At 38.7% G+C, this 19,060-nt stretch overlaps 1 long non-coding RNA gene across 2 annotated transcripts; it reads right to left on the bottom strand.

Moving 5' to 3' along the window:
• Nucleotides 1–4,495: 4,495 nt before the first annotated feature.
• LOC144283670 (uncharacterized) lies at nucleotides 4,496–17,011 on the bottom strand. 2 transcript variants are annotated; one of them, XR_013352234.1, is made up of 3 exons: nucleotides 16,674–16,802; nucleotides 6,743–6,811; nucleotides 4,496–5,279 (listed from the first exon to the last, which is right to left on the bottom strand). It is a non-coding gene; the product is annotated as an uncharacterized LOC144283670 (long non-coding RNA). The 2 variants fall into 2 exon arrangements; XR_013352235.1 differs by lacking the exons at nucleotides 4,496–5,279; nucleotides 6,743–6,811 and adding an exon at nucleotides 11,559–12,160 and having other exon boundaries at nucleotides 16,674–17,011.
• Nucleotides 17,012–19,060: the final 2,049 nt, after the last annotated feature.

Here is a 19,060-nt window from a genome sequence, read left to right on the forward strand (position 1 = left end):
CTAAATTTGGTGACACTGTGCTATAATACCGAAATGCCTAAGCGAGTATAGTACTGAGTGCAATTTAGGACTAATTCACGCTTTTAAGAGGACAGGGGAGCAGTCAAATGGCAGTGAGGTAGATGGAAAGAAGGAGAAGAAAATATGAAAAAGGGATGCTTGGGTGGCTCAGTGGTTGAGCGCCTGCCTTCGGCCCAAGGCATGGTCCTAGAGTCCCAGGATCAAGTCCCACGTCAGGCTCCCTGCATGGAGCCTGCTTCTCTCTCTGCCTATGTGTCTGCCTCTCTCTTGTGTCTCTCATGAATAAATAAACAAAAATCTTTTTAAAAAGAAAATATGAGAAAGATGGGGAAAGCAGTTACTTCAAGGCAATGACAAATACAGCAAGCAAGACAAAGCAACCATACATCTATGAGCAAATTGCTTGTCCAACAACCTTAAGAAAGTAGCTTCTCTGAGATCAGCATCTCAATTAATTTAACTTGTCTATGCAAGATGGTGGGTCTTTCTAGAAGTTAAATAGTTGCCCAGTTGGCTAGAGGAAAGAGTAGTGGAGAAGAAATTAAGAAAGTGAAGTGATGTGCCCTAATTGGAATTTTATACTTGCCTCTATTTAAAGTCTTTCCTGATCTTCTTTTTTTTTTTTTTTCTTTCCTGATCTTCTTTAATTTAAATTACTGCCCTGTAATTCTCTGAGAAGAACCTATTCTTTTCTTCATGGCATTTACTGTAATTTAAAATCTATCTGTCTTTTTACTTCTTCTATCTTGTTTCCCCTGCTTAGTCAAGTTTTATGACGAGGATCAAGACCGTTTTGTTTACAAGTATCCATCTACCACATATAAGTACTTAAGAAACACAGAGCTTAAAAAGTAAAAAGTAAAAAAAAAAAAAAAAAAAGTAAAAAGTGAATAGGTAAAGCCTGAATTGTTAATTTATGGAGGGAGGAAACTGTCACTCATATTTCTTTACTATTCTCTTCAATATAAAGAGCACAACCATACTCTCAAATGTCAGTCCCACTAGGGCAGAGACTGCCTGCTTTGTTCAGTGAGTGAACTCAATGCCGAATACACCGCCTTGCCCTAAGTGCTCACTAACTAGATGTTGAAGATTAATACCCATTTGAGATACTGAGTGAAGGAATTATAAGGAAATTGACTCACAAGACATAGAAAAATTGTGCTTTACTCAGCTTTTACTTTAAATACATAGGGTCTTGCAAATATAGTAGTATAAATTTAACAAATGCTTGATAAGTTGAATTTAATTCATGGAGGACCTGTTAAACAAAATCAAATCAAGTAAATTTAGAGATCTAATTAGCTTTATTAAATCATTCATGAATCATACAGCATCCTATCTAAGAAGTGGTGGGGGGAGCTCTAAAGGGCTACAGAAAGGGAAAGGTTTTTAAAGGCAAGTCAAGGAGGTCACAAATGGGGAAAAAAAAAAGGATTATTTCATGTGAAGTTACCTTCATTTGAGGACAAAAGAGTTTTAGTAGGTGGATTACCTCATCTCCCTTTGGGGGCCAAAGAGGGTCCACATGATGGATTCCTTTTTAGTGCTGACCAGAAAATTCCTGGCTGGTTAGTTTATATCCCTGGTACAAGGGGATAAAGGGTGTTAAAACTGAATTTAGATACTGTCTTGGTTTGCTGGTTTGTGACACCATCTGGGGGCCTGTGGTTTATTTTTTAACAACCTAAATGAACGATACCTTCTATAGAATTCACATAAGCTCTCTTCAGGAGAGTTTTCTAGACCTACTTCTGTAAATTTCTCAGATAGCCACTGTGGGCTGTGGGGTCTTCCTACTTGTCCTTGCTAACAGAGCTCTACTTTTTACAGGGTAGGAACATACCAAACAAAGGCAAAAAATCAAGATTGGCATAAACCATTGGATCCCAACTTGCTTTTTATTAAAATCACTGGGGAAATGTTTAAAACTGATACCCCATGCCAGACAAATAAGTAAGAATTTCCAAAGGTGGGGCCTAGGTTTTTTACAAATCCCCTGGATGATTATAATGGGCAGCCAGCATTGCACTGGTCCAAGGTAGCCATGACAATCCTGTTCTCCTTTGCCTATGTTTGGTTTAGAGGTTATGCCCAGTTCTGGTCACTGAAGTAGAAGAGAAAATCTGCTAAGAAGTCCTTTAAAAGATTTTTACCTTGATAAGCAATGTATAAGATATACAGGATTTTTCCTTTTACATCTTCTTCTGTCTTACATACTAAGACATGATATGAGATCATTAGAGCTACAGTCATGAAGAGGCATGGCTGACACACTCAGATGACAGAGCACAAAAAGCAAGAATCTGGGGGTGCCTCAGTAGCTTAGTCAGTTGAGCCTCTGTTGGTTTGGGCTCAAGTCATGATCTCAGGGTCATGGGATCGAGCTCCGCATAGGGCTCTGTGCTTGGCATGGAGTCTATTTGTTGCTCTCCCTCTGCCCCTACTGCTCCTCACTCTCTTTCTCTGTCTCTGTCTCTCTGTCTCTGTCTCTCTCTCTTGCAAATAAGTAAATAAATAAAACCCTAGGGCAGCCTGGTGGCTCAGTGGTTTAGCACTTACCTTCAGCCCAGGGCATGATCCCGGAGACCCGGGATCGAGTCCCACATTGGGCTTTCTGCATGGAGCCTGCTTCTCCCTCTGCCTGTGTCTCTGGCTTTCTGTGTGTCTCTCATGAATAAATAAATAAAATCTTTTTTAAAAAATAAAATAAAATCCTAAGAAAAAAAAAAGCAAGAGTCTGCTTAACTCCAAATCTCCCCAACTTTCTTGTTACTTGAAATGATTCAATGTCTTCCTTGGTTACGCCACAGTTATTCTGTGACTTGCATTTAATTACCTTTCTATTCCTACTTATAATATAACCGTTATTCATTCTTTCATTCATAAAATGCATTCATTTGTCAAAATAAGATGCATAACAGTTAAGGGCATGAGCTTTGCAATCAGACAGCCCCATAAAGTTTAAGTCCCAGCCCTATTTACCTGTTACTAGTTTCATATCTTTCTAAGGTTTGTTCCCTCTTCTATAAAAATAATGGTGCCTACTCTATCATTTCTTCATGAGAATTAAATAAAATAATATGCGGAAAGCACTTAGCGCAGTGCCTGGCACTACACTCAATCAATGATAGCCATTGCTGTTACATGCATGCTCTGTACCAGAAGTTTCCTCTTTTTCATTAAGTTAAAAAAAGAAAAGCATACCCATTCCAAATGATATTCAGTAATGCATTTGATCATTAAATACTACCTCAGAACTTTCCCAGGTACAGTAATCCTAATTCAACATCCTGCTATTCACAATTTATACTTTAGAATTTTCACATACCTCTCTGAGTATGCGATTTATAACAGAATAGTGATTTGTTTGTTTTCTGGAAGCACTATATGCAAAGAAAAACATATTCAAACATCAGTAGTCTGGCTCTATTCATTTGCAATTAAAATGAGAAGATGAAATGTGGTAGCAGACATTCTATTGCCAATTAGAAGACCAGTATTTCATTTCATGAATGTTTCTGTAACCTTGATTTTACTAACCAAGAGGAGTATTAAGTTATTCTTTTTGCACTAGATGAACTGGCACATTAATTTTCAAGTCATGTGCCCACTTAGTACTTTAAGGCTAAGTAGAGAACAGAAGATGTGCCTTTGTCTGGGAAGGGAGGATGAACTAAGTCTTACTGGATTAATATGCAAATGTCCACATGAGCATTCTGAAGTGAGAGGTATTAGGTTGGTTTCTTGTGTCCAAAATGAGGAGAAAGATAGGAAGATTATACTGAGGAATCAAAGAAAAATGTAGATCACAGAATGATATGTGTGCATGAATAGCAAAAATGTAAAAATAACATATAGAGAAGAGTAGAAAGTATAGGTGCAATTATCTGCAATTTGGGGGGATTGGGTTTAATTTCTTTAATGGTCATCTGTATGTTACTATTAATCATTAGAGTTTTCTATTCAACATTCATTGCATAAGAGCTCAAACATAGGATGAAAAAATTCTTGCCCAAACTTTCACACTAATTACTGTGTGACTCTAGGCAAGTGATTTAACATTTGGGGGTCTTGAGCACAATCATGATCCTTTTGTCTTTTGCAGATGATTTTTAATAACAATATGTGCAAAAAGGCTTGAGAGTTCTTGTGGAAGAAATTTTACATTATTTTGTTAGAATTTAACATGTCTTGCATTTGCCATAATTTTTTTAAAGGCTTTTATCTTTGAATGGTTTTTCTAGTCCAATAGCTCTAATTCGGTTACCTCCCAGGCTTTGCCAAGTTGTAACTAAGCCAATATTGATTCTCTGCAACTACTTTGAGCTCAACACTGACCAGTCGATATTATAGCACTTAGAGAAAGAGAACTTTCTAAAAGGATTTCTAAGTGGAATAATACAACATTTAATCCAAAACATTATGTGATTTCATAAGAAAGTTTGTAGGTCATGAAATTTAATTTGAAAAAATCTTTAAGTGGTATGTATTAAAATTTACTTATTATAACTTGGAATTTTATAAACCAAATTTACTTTGAATTAACTATAGCTATGAATGTACTACTTCCAACTTGTGTTCATAATAATTCATTTCCGTATTTGTTTATTCAGGAGGTAGGTATAGTCTGATGTAAGATTGACCAAACCATAAAATTCATCACAGTGAACAGGTCTGTAAATAGAAGGGGGGGGACAGTTAATGAGAGTATAATCAATACTCAGTTACTAATGAAGACTGAAATGATGTGCCTCTCCATCCTAATAAGAATGGTCATTTCTCTGCTTCTTCTCCAGATCCCTCTGCTTGAAAAATCCTATTACTCTTCATCAGGGGGTAAACAATTTAACAAGATACTTTAGAAACAAATTCAACTATTGCTCATTCCATATTACGGTAGAATCATCTGGATCTTGGTCACTATCCATCACAGTCGCTGTGCTCTAGAAGGATTACGCAGATGACTGTACTTGGTTCAACCAGATTCTGTCTCTGCCAGGAATCTGAATCTTGAGAATGACACCTGGGTAGAAGGAAGGCCCTTGGAGTTAAATGTTCCAATTGTCATATCAAAGAGGCCATATATAAACATTTCTAAAAATCCCCAGAGTTCTGGTTTTTCTTTCTCCCAAGGTTAAGGTGGTTCTGTTTTCCTTTGATTCTGCGAATCAGCCAATATTCTTCCCGTATTGAGGGCAGGACATGGTAGGGAGCACTCCTGTTAGTTTCTATAGCTTGCAATCAAAGATCCCCAGCTGAAGCAGATAAAACACATATATACACAAAATCAAAAACACTGTATAAGACAATAAGTGACAGATGCCAAGTGAATGATACAGACAGTAAGTGTTGTAATAATTCAGAGGAGCTAGATACATCTATAGTCTGATAAAGTCCAGGCAAGGAAGATTTTGTAAAGGAAATGGGACAGATGTCATTGAGTTACTGCCACCTACCCGTTGGACAACATCCATGAAGATCAATGATAGTATAGCATTGAACTAAGGGCTCAGATCCTGAAGCCTGAGAGAATTGGGCTCAAATCCTGGCTCTGTTTGGTTATATGATCGTGTTCGAGTGAGTTAGCCTCTTCTTGCCTCAGTATGCTTTATTTGTAAAATGGAAATAGTAGTACTCCTCTCACAAGTTCATTGTAAGGATTAAATCAAATAACATTTGTAAAATGTTTAGCACAATGCTGATAAGCACTCGATTTTAAGAAGAAATGAATCAATCATGTATTTCTTGGCAATGGTTGAGAAATCAAACTCAGCTCTCCTGAGTGAATGGATGAAATAGAGCAACATAATTGGTCCAAGAAAATGACAACACATAAAAAGGATCCGTTCCTTTTTCCCACTACCCACCCTACTTCGCTCCACACATGCACATATTATTTCAGGCTAGAGGGAGTTTCACAAGGTCTTTGACTGGTAAGCCATTATCCACTATTAAAAGTCTCTAATAACTTGCTAATGTTGTTTCATCAACCTTTAGTAACCTGTGAGATAAGCATTATTGTCACCATCAGCCATAGAGAGGCACAGGAAGTAAAATATCTTAATTCAAACAATCTAGAAGATTAAGAAGTTGATTTTTTATTAATTTGATGTTCTCCCTGCTTTGTAAAGCCTATGTTCCTTCTATACTCCAAACAAGACTAAGAAGGCAACTATTTTAATATTTCTTTCCATTAGGAAATATTTCAGGATTTTCCAACAAAAATTACTTTAGCTTTCCTAAAGAGAAAAACTACTAAACTTTCAGGTCCTTGAGGGAGATGTAGGCCAATGAATAAAATACATGCATAGGTGACATGCTAGAAGTAGGTGGAGACAAAGTAACTGATTCTAGCTGGGATACATTTAGGGAGTCTTTCTTCATAAGTTTTTTTGCTTCTACTCTGTATAATTCATTCTACTCACAGAAACCTAAATTACATTTTAAAACGTGAACAAATCACACAGATTTCCTCACTTGTACCTTTTATCCCAGTTGCGATAGCTATGTAACAACCTGACTGTTGGGGAAAAAACACTTTTTTATGCTCGTGAATTCTGTGAGGAATTCAGACAGAGCACAGCAGAGATGACTTGTCTCTGCTCCATGATGTTTGGAAGTTTAGCTGCTGCACTCAGAGGTTGGAGCTGGAATCATTTGAGGACTCGCCCTCTCATTTGACTGGGTGGCTGGTGCTATTGGCTGGGAACCTCAGTACCTGTCCACAGGAACCCTTCCAGGTGATCTCTCTGTGAAAACGAGTTTGCATTTCATCACAGTATGGTAGCTAGGTTCCAAGGGAAAATGTCCAGAGAGAGAGAGAGAGACAAAGAGACAGAGTAAAACTATTTTTTACAACCTACATGCTTTCACTCCTATCATACTCTATTGGTCAGAAAAGTGGTAAACCCCATGCTAGACTCAAGTTGAGGTGACATAAACCCCACCTCGCAATGGGAGAGTTGCAGTCACTTTATAAGAGGAATGTGTGAATGAGATTTATACCGGGGCAGCTGTCTTTGGAGAATTCAATCTGCTACACTTTTCAACAGCTCCTGTGCTCTCAGTAAAATTCAAACTCCTTGAATGGTCTATAAGGCCCTGTGTAGTCTGGATTCCCAGCTACCCCTCTGAACTCGTCTCCTTCCTCTCTCTCTCTCTCATTTCCTGCACTCTAGTCACACTTTTTTTACTGTTCCATGAGCCGCTTAAACTAAACTTTTCTTTTCCCTAAAACACTCCAACCCCAGATCTTTATAAGCCTGCTTCCTTGACATTCAGGTTTCAGCTCATATGCCACTCCTCAGACAGGCCTTCCCGGCCAGCTCTCCTCTGCCCATTATTCCCTGTCACATTACCCCATCTCATTTTCTTAGTTACCTGTAAAACCTGAAGTTAAACTATTCACTTACTTGTTTATTCATTTATTTTCTATCTCCCACCCACATTCCCCACTGAGAGGAGGGTCTTTGCCTGTCTCCCCTCTGGTAACCATCAGTTTGTCATCTACAACTTAGAGTCTGTTTCTTGATTTGCCTCTCTTTTATTATTTTCCCTTTGCTTGTTTGAATTGTTTCTTAAATTCCACATATAAGTGAAATCATATGGTTTATGTCTTTCTCTGACTGAGTTATTTCGCTTAGCATTATACTCTGTAGCTCTATCCATGTCATTGCAAATGGCAAGATTTTTTCTTTTTTATGGCTGAAAAATATCCCATTGTACTTATATAACACATTTTCTTTATCCATTCTTCTATCAGTAGATACTTGGGCTGCTTCCATAGATAATGCTGCTATAAACATAGCAGTGCATGTATCCCTTTGAATTAGTGTTTTTATACCCACTAGTGTAATTTTGATTCATACTCTATGTGTAACCTTTTGAGGAACTATCAAACTGTTTTCCAAAGCAACTAAACTGTTTTACATTCCCACCAGCAATGTATGAGGTTCCAATTTTTTCATGTCCCTGTCAACATTTATTATCTGTCTTTTGGATTATACCCATCCTGGTGAATATGAGGTTGTATTTCATTATATGTCCATATGGATGTTTGTCCATTCCTGATAAATAATGATGTTGAGCATCTTTTTGAGGTACTTACTGGCCATTTGTATATCTTCTTAGAGAAATATCTATCCCAAACTTTTGCCTATTTTTAGTTTAGTTTATCTTTTTAAGTCATAACGGTTCTTTACAAATCTTGAATGTAAGTCCCATATCAGATATATTATATGCAAAATTTTTCTCCCATTCTTCAGGTTGTTTTTTCACTTCATTGGTGATGTTGTTCATAACACAAAATATCTTCTTTTAATACAATTCAATTCATCTTTTTTTTTTCTTTTGTTACTTGTGTTTTTGGTGTTGTATCTAAGAAACCATTGTCTAACAAGCAAATGTGTTTATATTTCAGGAAAATTAAATAGAAGAAAAATATAACAATGATGAGGGGAAGCCATATAATAAAGTCATGGGAGAATGAAAGCCTCAGGCAAGGTGTTTTCAAAATTCAGTGTGTCTGGAGGCAGAGGGAGAGGGGGTTGTCTACAGTGCCCAGAACATGCAGGGATTATACACAGAGGAGAGGTGGAGATTTGAGTCATTACCATGGGAATAATAGCTGAATTCACAGAACCCCAGTGTAGTGAGCAAAAAGGGAAGAGTCCTGAGGCCAGAACCCTAGGAAACACCAACATTTAATGGGATTAGGAAAGAAAAGGAGCTCACAATAGAAGCTGACCAAAGTGGTGAGGGAAGGTCAAGAGATGTGTGTCACAAGAATCAAGAGAGGAACAATTTTCAGAAAGAAAGTTATGATCAACTGTGTCCAATAGGGTAGTGTCTAATGATGGTTAATATGACAAGGACTGAAAAAAAATCTACTCAATTTGGCATTTGGTAGGTCATTGCTGACCTTGGTCAAAGCATTTCAGTACTTTAGTAGCAGAGAGGAAGCCTGATTGTGGTAGAATTGAGTACAAATAGGAGATAAAGGACAGGTTTACAATATAGAAGGACTACTCTTTGCAGAAGCTTGATTATGAAGAAAGGAAGAATAATGTCCCAGATAGGAACCCAGCTGGTTCAAAGCTGGGACTTTATTAAAGTGATCTTGAGTTTGTATACCCATCAGAATTCAGTGCAGGAAATAAAAATACATTCCAGGTATTTCAAAAAGAAAGGAATTTAATTCATGAAATTATGTGCTTATAAACAATGGAAGGTTCAGGGGGCCAGAAGTCAGAAGGCCACCAATGACTTTCAGCTTCAAGATCACATCACTACAGCAGCAATCCACGGCTTCCACCGCTGCTACCACATAGCCTTCCTACTCTGAGATGGGGAGGAGACAGGTACGGGTTCATATAACTATAGATGTGGATGCAGAAAGTGGAAGTTTGCTCCTTGCAGTGGCAACCCAAACACATCTTGGTTAGAAAGAGAGCCCTATTTTCTAGATGGCCAGTAGTTTGTAGTTAACTTTGAGCACACTGTGTGAAACACTACGGTTGGAATGTGTTAGTTTAATTCTTATAACAAGCTCACTTAGTGAGGTCAAACAGTTTTCCTAAGGCCATGCTGCTAAGAAATGATGAAACAATTCCATCCCAGGTCCATCTATCTTCACATGTGCTTCCATGACAATGCAAGGACATAGATGTCTGCCATCTACCCATGTGGGACACAGCAGGGAAGAAGGGCTTCTATCCTCAACTGGTCTTCCAAGAAATTGGTTTGGAATCCTCCAAAATGACCTGGGGAAGAACCCCATTATCATTTCTGGAAATAAAGCATAAACTGTGTCTTGTTTCTTATTCATGCACAAATAATCTGTTCATCAGATTGCTATGTCTCTTCCCTATTTTAATCAGACTGCCAAAATTATTTCTTTTTTAATTTAAGAATCATATCACTGCCTTTTAAAACACCAATGACTCCAATAGATTAATCACCAGCACATTCCATTTTACCTTAACACATTAGATAGCAGAGGCTGTATTGGCTATACTCTAGGACACATCAAAAATAAAATAAGCATGAAAGCTTTGGACATTATTGCTATGGTATCAAATATTCACATAAAAGCACAAAAGCCTTGATAAAATGTCTTGTCATCATCCAATCTTCATTATTCAGTAAAATAAGCATGAGGATGCATTTAAAAGAACACTGTAAATAAATTAAGCTATGTTCTATTTTAATTAGATGTAATCCTATCAAGAAAGCTCAAAAAAATGACTAAGCATCTTTACAAATTTATGTAACAGTAAATTTTTTCTTAAAGATATTTTATGTAATCTATATTATTGATAATTCATTATTCAATTATTTATTCATTCATCAAGCATTTACTGGTGATGTCTGGTGTTATAGAGACAAGCTCAAAATGCCCATAGTGTAATACGGAAAATGTAAAAAAGATTCAACCAGACAGCTTACAGTCATGATCTTTAGGGAAAAGAGTAAAACAAGGGCCAGGTCAAGGAAAATATTAGAAGTTTGTTGGGAACTTTTCACAACTATATTGTTTGAATTCCTCTATAAGCATATACTGGTTGATAATTTTAAATATGGTAAAATGTATATGTTAGTTAATAAGGTAAATATCATAGAAATTATCAGCATGATTTTTCTCTTTTGCTTTTCCTAGCACATATTTTTCCTGGTTTACACAAGATACCAACCAATCTCAGAAGGATTTTAAGAGATTTGTTATAGAATGAGAACACTGATTGCTTACTGGGTGCTAGGCACTGTTTTAAACAATTTACATAATACGAAGAGAAAGATCAAATTAATATTCAGCTTTTGACCTTCAAATAAGATTGTGCAGCCGAACAATAGCCTCAAAAGATAGGTTATTGAATCGGGAGGGATTGCCTAAAATCTTTTATTAAGCTTCATTCCACATCCATTAGAAACCAGGTCTGAATGACTTGGTTCAGATTACATTTCTTTCCTTGAGAAGACACCCAGCTGAGGAGCTCTAACTACCCTGTGGTAGAAGGAGAGTGTGTTACCAAGGAAGTGAGGATGAAGCCATTCCTCTTCAGCCCCAGAATTCTGGGATGAAGAGAGTAAGACAGAAACACAGCAGTCAGACACCTGTCCCGAGTATGTAGTATGGAACTGGGGCAGGCATCAAGGGCAAAAAGAGATCCTTCTCCCTCTTTCCCTGTCTGAGACTCTGAGACAAGACCTCATTGCAGGTTGCCTCATGTCAACCCAAGTAGGGCCAGTACAGCCAGGCAGAGAAAAGTCATGAGATTTAACTTTAGAGTCACCTATACAATGCAAAGAGCAACCAAGTGGACAAGAGTAGAAGAGGTTCCCAAGGACCACAGTCTTCCCCTCAGCCACAAGGTCAGGCAACTCCACATCTCCCCATAAGCATACATGCAGTTAGCATCTTGGAACTTAAAGGGTGAGAAATCTAACAAACTAAACTTATTCTCTAAAACAGACTAATATCACCTTTTAAAGGGAGTGTTTAAATTATTGGATCAGATTAAATTTAAATCAGGAAGGATATAAATGCTCATTGTTTTTATTCCTCATCAGCAGGTGAGGATGGAGGAAGAAGGCTGGATTCATTAACAAAGGGACTACAACTTCTCTGTATTTTGGAGATGAGGTGTGAGTTAAGTTCACAATCCTGCTAAATAAATTTAAAAATGAATTACAATACAGAATATTAAATGCTATGAAAAAAAGCATAGGGTGCAATGGGAGCTCTACACAGCAAAACTAATTGCTGTATTGGATCAGACTCATAGAGCATCCAGCCCCTGATTTGGTCTTTCTAGTGAAACCTCATGCACTGAGTGCTAGCGTGGGGAGCATGACTGATTTTGACTTCACATTGCATCAACTGGAAAATTAAGGGTATTTCTTGAAATACCACCAGCTTCTTATAATATCCCACTACGTATTTGGCATCCATCGATTTCTCCAACTCTTCTTGAACATTTTTATACATCTGCACCGTCTTTCAGAGGCCTTTAAGTCTCTGTAGAGGATATGTCTGAAACTTCTGTTTGTTAACATCCAATTTCAAGGAGTTAGGAAGAACGAGGTGAGGCAGGGTCTGTGTATCAGAATCTTCCTCTTCAGATGGTTTTCCCTAACCCTGAGAAAGGAAAAAGAAGCCAAAGTATATGTTCGAAGTTTAGATGGTACATATGGTTGGCTCAGAATGGCTCAAAGCATAAATTTTATTTCCTCACATGCAGCTCTTCCTCTCGCCCCTAGAAATAACTCCAGTATAACCCATGACTTTTTTGGTGTCTCTGAAGTAGAATAATTCCATGGTTGGTAATTAAAATATCTAGTTCCCAGATGTAAACAAAACTTTAACAAACTCCTCCTCTGCCCTGCTACTGGGACTATCTGCAACTTTCCTTCCTGTAGACATTTCTAGACAGGCCCCTTTCCTGTTAAGGTTTAGTTACTAGACCACAGACATCCCTTTAGGTTATTTAAACAGAAGGGGCCTTACAACCAGGTTATAGGAGGCTGACAAAAATTGTTTGGAAAGGCTAAAGGAAGACACTGTAGGCAAAGCTTCTAGAAGCAGCTACTAATGCCAGGATCACATCTCCCTTGTGGTCAGAAAAGCTTTCACTGGCAGGATGAAATCTCTCTTGATTTGAGATGAAGACATAAGCTCTCCAAAAATTCCTGGATCACTTTTAACAATCCGTTACACCACTAATAAAACACTAATTTGGTTTGGGAATGAATCATAACTGATTCAGGCCTTCTTTACTCTTGAGATGGACATGGAACCCGGTTCTGGCCAACCAGGGGAACTCTATTAGCGGACTCTGGGCGACATTTTTCTCCCTGATGAGAAAGAGGCCTTTGAGGCAAAAATCTCTTTTTTTTTTTTTTTTCCACATCATGCAATCCTATTCCTCTCCTCTCACTTCTTGTATTTGGGTGTTTTGCTTGCAGACCTCTTTCTTAGTTGTGGCAGCCATTCCACAATGAGGCAAAAGGCCTGAGGCTAAAAGCCATCCACTGAGAAGAGAGAATGTGGTTGGATGAGAAGTGATCAGATCCTTGATGGCATCGCTGAACTGCACACCAAACTAGAACCTGCTACTGTCAGGTATCTTGTCAAGTGAGACCACGAAATGCTTTGATTACTTAACCAATTATTAGTCAGGCATTCTGGTACTTATAGCCAAATACATGTCGACCAAGACACAGGCTGAATCTCTAGAACTTGTGTAAGTTCTGAGAGAGGATGAGAGAGCCAGTGTGAGCCTAGGGAAAAGATGCAAATGCAGCCAAGTCAGCAAGTAGGTACTTTCATGTTTCTGCAGAGTTAGGACTCCTGAGCAAGTTTCACCAAGAACCTGGATTAAAGAGCAAGCCTTAGAAGTTAAAATATGCCTATGGCTATGAAGTTAAAATATAGTGAGAGAATGGAGAGATTTACCTCCTAGACATATGTATTTACCTTTCAAAGTGGGGCACAACCTGAAATCAGGGGGACATCTAGGAGGTATAGACCAGGAGAGGCTTGTCTTCTCTCCTGGAGACATTCACAGTTCATCCTTGGACAATATGGATTTGAACTATGCAGGTTGACTTACATGCAGATATTTATTCAATACTGTACTGTAAATGCACTGTAAATGTATTTTCTCTTACAATTTTCTTAATATTTTCTCTAGCTAATTTTGTTGTAAGAATACAATATATAATACATATAACATGCAAAATATGTGTTAATAGATTTTATGTTATCAGTAAGGCTTCTTGTCAACGGTAGGCTACTAGTATTAAGGCAGTCAAAAATTATATGTGGATTTTCAACTGTGCAGGGGATGCACACCGCAACTCTCCATGTGGTTCAAAGGTCAAACATATTTACATTCCCAAAGGTAAGAACCCAGGACCTTTCCCTTTCCTTTCCAAGGAGAATGAGTATACCACAGGCAGCAAACATTTCTCTCCCTTTCTCGGAGGGGAAGGGTGAGAGCTGTCCCTGTCATATATAAACTCTCAAATCTTGGGGGATCCCTGGGTGGCTCAGTGGTTTAGCGCCTGCCTTCTGCCCAGGCGTGATCCTGGAGTCCCAGGATCGAGTCTCACATTGGGCTCCCTGCATGGGGTCTGCTTCTCCCTCTGCCTGTGTCTCTGCCTCTCACATGAATAAATAAATAAAATCTTAAAAAAAAAAAAAAAACTCTCAAATCCTTAATTTAGAGATGCTTACTCTCCCGCAGTGTAGAACCCAGACATATTGGGTAACATCTGGCTTTCATCTTATCTCTCTGGGGGGAGAGGGGTAAGGGAACCCATAGTTATTGATGTAAGTAATAATAATTTTGATCTCTGCTCCAAAGACTCATATTTGCCTTCAAGATAATATAAGTAAATATAGGTATTAAATATTGAATCAATCATAGAAAGAAGCTTGTGTATGGTTCTTTACTGGTGAATATGTGACTCAGTTATAAAAAGGCTAATGTGATACTAGATTGTGTTGATACACATTGAATGTGCTATGCTAGATATATCAACAGAAACAAATATATCCCAGTCCTCGGCCCTAATCTGATACAATAATTTCTGGGTATAAATTTGATAAGAAAACAGAGAAACTAGAGTGTTTCTACTCCAGACATTAGTTAAGTTATAGGTTTGGAGACCATGTCAGGTGAGCAAAGGTTGAAGGATCTGGGGCATTCTGAAGGGTCATTATATATATAAGGGAGAAGATTCACTTTCTTTTAATTGCTCAGAAAAAATTGCTCATGCTCAAGGAAAAACAGATTTTGGCTTCATATAAAGAATTTTTCCAACAAAACTTTTAGCAATGCAATGAGCTGCTTTGAAAAGCAGTGAGTTCTCTTGTTGTTGGAAGTAGCTACAGGGTAGCTGGGGTGGCCATCTGTTAGAGAGATTGCACAGAAATCTGGGTTTATGTGGGAGGCTGGTCTAATTAATCTTTCGGGACCCTGGCAACTCTATTCCTCCAAAAGTTTAATTGATCATCATCTGAATATCCTCTTTTTTGACCATCGTCCTATGGAGTTCCTTCCCTTGATAGAATTATTTTAACTTCCAGACTTGAAGCCAACACTCTTATCACTTACTTTGTGACTCTTGGCAAATTGATCTCATCAGTATAATGGAGATATCAAAACCTCCTATTTCATAGGGTTATTATGGTGATTAAATGCTATAAAGCATGCACAGCACTTAGAATATAACCTAACATATACTCAATACATAATGACTAATATTAATTTATTCAAATCTTTGCTTATTGTCTTTTTCTACCTTTTACTTGACTACCTCCTCATCCTTCACACCTCCATTAGTTTTCATTTACATGCCTCTTATTTTCAGTGAGTTTGAGTCCCTGTTTATGCTGGTAAAGAGCCATGGGATGAATTACATATTCATACCTTTGCTCATTTTAAAATTATGTTCTTGGGCAGCCCTGGTGGCGCAGCGGTTTAGCACGGCCTGCAGCCCAGGGTGTGATCTTGGAGACCCGGGATCGAGTCCCACGTCAGGCTCCTTGCATGGAGCCTGCTTCTCCCTCTGCCTGTGTCTTTGCCTCTCTCTCTCTAGCTATGTCACTATGAATAAATAAATAAATAATCTTTTAAAAACAAAATTATTTTCTTACTATGTTCTAATATATGCTAGTCATTATACTGCTGAGTTACAGGAGTTTTTTATATATTAGGTCTATGATAATAGTTGTATTTTTCCCAGCTATCCTTTGTCTTCTGACCATAGAAATTTTCATGTGCAAAAAAAAAGTTTTTAAAAATATATATTAGTATTTATCAGTCTTTTCTTTTTCTTTTTTCAGTCTTTTCATTCATACAGAGCCCCTATCTTATCTCTATTCTTACTGACTCCAAATGCTGATTAAAGGGCATAATCCCTTGCAGTAGCATTATGCAATGAAAAGTTCTGATGTCTTTGAGGATGCACAAAAGAAACTGCTATGTCATTAAAATGATTTAGCATTGTGCTTTTAAAAGGACACTTTCTTGGAAATAATTTTCTAGTGTCTCTGCTGCTAAAGAATAGCTTCTCATAACATCTGATTACTTACAAAGCTTGAGTATTTTTTGTAGCCAAGTCACTTCAAAGGCTCCACTGCAAGGCTCCAGACAGACGGGAACTACTGTAACCATTATCCTTATCTGCCAGTAAAAATCAGGTTGCCAGCCAAACCACACACCTGTGGTAATAGGGAAACTGAGTCCCTGCTGCTTAAATAAAAGGACGTGAATTCATGCTGACATTTTAGTCCTATCTCTGGGCCAGGCACTGAAGGGAGGCAACTGTGTTATATTGGACTCGGTGTCAGAAGATCCACTTCATTCAGTTCTGTTCAATTCAATTCACACTTCCTGATCTTTTATTAAGGGCCAGTCACTCTGCTTGGTTTTGAGGACAAAGATCTGTGTAGTATAAGGAGCTCATAGTGTAACAGGGGAAATGGGATAATCAATACTCACAGATAAATGGGATAATCTATAGTCACGGAAGAGTTAATGATATCCAGATATACTGAATATGTTTTGAAAATACAGAGAAGAAACCTGAAGGCACCTCAATTTATCTCTGTTAAGTTTCTCCTAAACATTATCTGTACATACCTAGTTGTTTCCTGTGAGTTATTTTTATTCACAACACTTTTGACATCAGATGAAAGGTTTTTTGCCTCCTGACACCAAATACAGTATCTTTTCCAAAGCCACTTTTCCAAGTGTTCCAGAATTCAACTGAGTTCTGACTCTAACCACCCAGAGTTACTGCAGATTCCACAAGTTAAGACTGTACAAGAATGGGTGCCTACATGGTTCAGTTGGTTGGGCGACTGACTCTTGGTTTCTACTCAGGTAAAGATCTCATGGGTCCTGGGATCAAGTGGGGGATGGGGACTTGAAGATGCTCTTCCTCTGCCCCTCCCCCACCTGTGCACTCTCTGAAATAAATAAACAAATCTTTTTTTTTTTTTTAAATAAACAAATCTTAAAAAAAAGAAAAAAGACTCTATAAGACTGTTCCTACTTCAGATGCAATTCACAAGTCCCTGGCCTCCTGTACTTCTGATGGACCATGACCTCTCTCGGGTTAGATGATTTTTAGAATGATTTACAGAACTCAGAAAGACACTTTACTTACTACTACCAGCTTATTATAAAGGATATAACTCAGGAACAGCCAAGTAGAAGAGATGCACAGGGCAAGGAAGGGGGAAGGGGCATGGAACTTCCAAAGCCTTCCAGACATGCCACCTTCCCAACACTTTGATGCATGATGTGTTCACCAATCTGGAAATCTGGATCCTGTCGTTCAGGGCTTTTACAGTGATTCCATCACATACGCATGATCGTTCTGTTCTCCTGAGCACCCACACCAAATGTTAGGAATAAAGGGAGTGTGGTGGGCTAAATGGGAGCCCTCTAAGAGATATGTATATGTGTGCAGTGACCTTGACCTGAGGCCCTGGAGTCCAGCAGTGAGACTGACTCTGGTCTTTCATGTCCCCTGGAGCAAAACAGCCCGTAACATCAGTGTTTCACTCACCTTTTTTAATTTCTTTGATTTTGATTTTTATATTTCAAAGTACTGTGTTTGGGGGGCAAAGGGATGCCAAGGAAGGAGTCTTCTGGACTGGAATGGCTGTTGCACAGCAAAATAGCTATATTATTAACTTATTTATGCCTCCCTATTTCCAAAAGAGATGTTTGTTTTTCAGCAAAAAAATGGGTTTATTGTATATTGAACATATACAATATATGTATATGTTGTATATATACAACAAGACTATGAAAGCCATCTACGGTGCCTAAGTCACTGTTCTTAGAAATTCCATAAAACAACTCATTAGGACATGTAGGAAAACAGACAGGTACACGCAATGGAAACGTTAGCAGTATATGAATGGGCACAAAGTTATTCACAACCCACAGAGAAGTTACGTGACATATAAAAATGAGGTGCCTTTTCTGACTGTAGGGCCTATTTGGGAGAGTAGTGAACGGAAAGGAATCAAGCTCCTCTCCAATTATCCAGAAATCTTCAGGGTAAACATGGAATTGTAGGATTTGACCTATGTGATTTCTTTAGGGGAGCAAGCTCTCTACAACCAGTTTATTTCAATTTAATTCCCTTCACAAAATGTTAATTGTGGTAGGTGCTAGAGAAACATAGCTGAATATAATAATCTCTGATTCAAAAAATTCACAGTTGGGGGAGGCAGGGAGAGACATACAACTATGTTGGTGCTACTTTTTTTTTTTTTTTTTCTTAAGGATTATTTATTTCTTTATTTATCCATAAGACATACAGAGAGAGAGGCAGAGACATAGGCAGAGGAAGAAGCAGGCTCCCTGCGGGGATCCCAGGACCTGGGGATCACGACCTGAGCCAAAGGCACTCAACCACTGAGCCACCCAGGAGTTCCAATTATGTTTTGATGGAATAAAACTATAACTCATGCAATCAAAATTTAATATGATGCTCATGATGGAATGAGTATAATAAATCTAAGTGTCGGGTAGCCCGGGTGGGTGGCTCAGCGGTTTAGCGCCTGCGTTTGGCCCAGGGTGTGACCCTGGAGACCCAGGATTGAGTCCCACGTTGGGCTCCTTGCATGGAGCCTGCTTCTCCCTCTGTGTCTCTGCCTCTGCGTCTCTCCTGAATAAATACATAAAGTCTTTAAAATAAATAAGTCTAAGTGCCTACACAGCTTTACAGGGAGATGGGTGTGGCAGCAACAGTTTTATTGGGCGATTGTCGGGGAAAGTTGCAAAGAAACGTGACTTTCGGATTGGACTTTTCGTGGTCAGCCGGCGTGCACCCGGCGTGGTCAGCCCACCTGGCGTGGTCAGCCCACCTGGCGGTCAGCCGGCGTGCACCTGGCGGGGGACGCTTATCCGTCGCGGGGACGAAGGCCTGGGCAGCGTCTCAAGCCTGCGCTGCGCCGCCGGCCCACGACTCGGGCCCACGGAAGGAGCGTTGCGGGCGTCCTCGGGCT

The sequence above is a fragment of the Canis aureus genome, chromosome 14 (genome assembly GCF_053574225.1).
Source record: "Canis aureus isolate CA01 chromosome 14, VMU_Caureus_v.1.0, whole genome shotgun sequence".
Taxonomy (NCBI): domain Eukaryota; kingdom Metazoa; phylum Chordata; class Mammalia; order Carnivora; family Canidae; genus Canis; species Canis aureus.